At 37.5% G+C, this 3,529-nt stretch overlaps 1 pseudogene; it reads right to left on the bottom strand.

Annotated features, from left to right (window-relative positions):
- Positions 1 to 1,913: 1,913 nt before the first annotated feature.
- LOC114054021 lies at positions 1,914 to 2,690 on the bottom strand (annotated as a pseudogene).
- Positions 2,691 to 3,529: the final 839 nt, after the last annotated feature.

Below are 3,529 nucleotides of genomic sequence, written 5' to 3'. Positions count from 1 at the left end.
CTTATCAGCTTTAGCTCTGTTACAACTCAGAATGTCTAAGCTCAAGTGACCCACTATCCTCACTCAACTCTAGTACTAGAGATTAAGGCATGCATTGCTCTGCTTGGTGCAATGTATTTTATAAAAATTATTTTTGTTATTTAAGATTTTTACTAGATAAAATGCAACCTATAAAGTTTTGGAGCTTTGATGCTAACAGACATACATCATGAGGGATGATGGGTTAGCTGGACAGAGAAAAATAATCATACTTAACTTTGAATCTCTTTTGTCCTCACTCAAATATAACCCTAAGGGAAATGGTTGTTCTTTTCTCAGGAATGGAGGACTGTTATCTCCATATCAAAAACAGAGATTTGAAAATATGAATTATTCTCAACCCAGGGATATTCTACCTGATTTTTATTAACTGTATGGCTATGGCAAAGGAGCCGTTAAGCTTACCGATTATTAGAAAAAGGGATCTTTTTTTCCCCTTTTTTTCCTTCCTTCCTTTTTGTTTTTTTTGTTTTTTTTTGTTTGGTTTTTTTTTGGCAAACAAAATAGACTTATTCAGCTTGTCACATACACACTTTCCTGCCAAAAGAGAAAGCATACACTTTAGCACAGGAATAGATGGATATCTAGTAAATATGCAATATATTCTCTCAGAGCAGATTAAATTCTGCCTTAAGGTGATACAATAAAAAGTAGATGATTTCTGTAACAATTTATGATTAAACTTTCTAATAAGGTTCACTTTCTGGGTGGTTCACAATAGTGGCATTCTGTGAGACAATAAACACCTAAGCTGAGAATGAGATTTAGGAGGACCCAGGTTCTTCTGGTTTAACTACAATTTCTTAGGTTTATATATACCCTTTGGCAGATTCTTTAAACTAAGATCTTCACAGATAAACTTAACACCCTACTGCCTCTAAAATCTACCCAAAAAGTGAAAGCAGAGGAGCTGCATTTTATATTTAAAATGTTAATAAGACCACTTAGTGATCTGTCCTTCAGGGGAAGGTAAGGATGAAACAACTCCTCCTAACTAAAACAAAACCTGTTATTTCCCTTTTTAAAAAGGTAACGAAAAAAGCCCCCCTTGCTACAAGAAATCTCTTACTCAATGCTATAGTAATTGTTTTCTGCTTTACATGCATTATGTAGACAGGAAAAAAACTATAAAATGTTTAAAAAAACATTTTTAAAAATTTATTTTTACATTTCACTGTAAAGCTATCCAGTTTGTTTGTTTGCTTTCCTCATGGGTCCTAAGTTTATTCCTTTTTACTGAATCCATTCCCCTGTCATATTAAGACCTGAAAATGTAAATATGAAAACTAGATTTTATTTTAAAAATATTCTCTCCTTATTTTCTTACCACTCAAGCTGAGCACCAATATTTTACGAGGAAAAAAATCTAGCATCAAGACCTAATATGTAGTATATTTTTCCTTAATATCAGATCCAGTAGATAGATATATGCCTGAAATGTCTCAGTACTGATACCATCTTCAGCACATTTATTCACATTTAAAATGCACAGTCTTTCATTTTCCAAGAATCCCATGAAAGTTACAAAGGAACTACTAGATTAGGTTCATTTAATTAATCTCTTTATGCAAAACAGTATTTGTGGTAATTACATGTTCACTACCTCAGAGTGTTCTTTAGGACATATAAATATCTATTACTGAGGTCTTTTTCTATAGCTGAAAACCTTAGTTCAACTCATTCTCCCAATTACTTTAGATTAGATACCTATGGATAGGTGGTATGAACAGCAGGTTGTATAGATCCTACCTACATCAAGCTTTCATTTTCTTTCCTTTATAGCTACAGAAAATCTGGGCACAAGGAAAGGTAGGTTATTGTCTTATTAGACAACTCTCCTGATGCCCCCAAAAGAAAAATGTAAGTAGTCATCTCTAGTGAGGATTATATAGAGATCTCAGGTTATATGACATTTTATTTACATTCCATGTATTTTCCTGTGCAGTCACAAGGTTAAAATGCATTCTGTCTGGAAACTCCAGCTTCTCACACTCTGCCTCCTTCATAGGTAGGTATTGTGATATTTCGTTAGGCTCTATAAAGAGGGCTGGTGGAACAAGCTCATGGTAGAGTCTTGGGTCATTAACCTTGATGAGAACACCATCAATTCTTAAGAAAAATCTCAATAGCAGGAAAAAGCTAGAAGGCATCACTCTAATTTTCACACTTAAGCTTAAAACTCCATGATCATGAACTTTATCTTCAAACAACAGAACTTTTTCAAAAATTTTAATGTTCCCTGGCTTTCAATTTCTCTGTGTCTATATGATCTGTTATAGACACAACCTTTAATATAACTGCTTCACCAAGAAATATTCCTGTTATCTGTCATAGAGATCAAATCATACGGCCTAGTGTTCACCCTCCACCCTGCTTTCTTGCCATTCTTCAGCCCATGCTGCATCAAGCACTCCTTGGTAATTGTATACATATTTTAAAGCATCAGTTGCATTGAACTCAATTCCAAAGCCAGAAACATGTTGGATTTTTAAAATGTTGTCTCCAAAAACCATTTCAGGAAGAGATGGCATGTGTAGCTCATCAGCTGATTTCTCCACATCAGCCAACTTCATGATGTGCATCTTGACCACTATCAGCTTCCAGGGCCAGAAGAAGTCCTGGCAGCTGTTTTGTAAATCTTGGATTATCATAGTCATGGTGGCCAGGTGGAACCGGCACCAGCAAGGGCAGCAGTCTTTCTTCTCCCCTGCCTGCATCTCTTTCTCCTTCTCTGAGCAGTTACCATCCTCAGCCTTCTCAGCTCCCCAGCTTGGCCCAGCCCATACCCTGGACCTACTAGTCCTCCTGCTTTTCTGCCTGCTGGCCTCCTAGGAAAGGATTTCTACTCATAGCATTATAGTAGGCAGTGAGCTGGCATAGCCAGTAGGTGGCCTTGAAGATATAAAGCTCCAAAGCTGTTCGCACATACTAGTGTCCAGTAGAGATTGTATGCATAGCAGCCACCCTGATACCATCTGTTGATGATCAATAGAGTAGCACCCAACAAGAGCTATATGCCCAGCAGCTGTGAGATTAGTGGAGTCGTGGTCCACTCGGCTTAGACTATATACCCTGATGTCTCCAGCAGTCACCACAAGGTGGGGAGGGCAATAGAGAATAACACCCAGTGGGTATAAGACTTACTGAGAATAGTGTAATGACATAGTCAGTCAACAAACATTCTTGAGCACCTCTACATGCCAGGTACAATGCTAAGTGCTAAGGATATAAAAGAGGCAAAAGACAGTAGCAATGGTCCTATGACGTCAGAGGCATGGGTTGTCCCAACTTGTGTGTATCCTATCCACATGTGTACCCCTCCACATGTATGGTCTGGTTATAACTTGTGTACCCCCATGCATAATCCATATATGTACCCATTCTTTCTACTCTTGGTGTGCATATTAGTGGCAGAGTGTGCTCCAGGTTCATAGTAAGAATGTATTGTAGTTACAATAGTGCCCATGTTTACTTAAAGACCTTGCAGAGC

The sequence above is a fragment of the Vombatus ursinus genome, unplaced genomic scaffold (assembly GCF_900497805.2).
Source record: "Vombatus ursinus unplaced genomic scaffold, bare-nosed wombat genome assembly UNPS02014812.1, whole genome shotgun sequence".
In the NCBI taxonomy this organism is placed as follows: domain Eukaryota; kingdom Metazoa; phylum Chordata; class Mammalia; order Diprotodontia; family Vombatidae; genus Vombatus; species Vombatus ursinus.
This window is presented reverse-complemented; position numbering and strand designations above follow the sequence as displayed.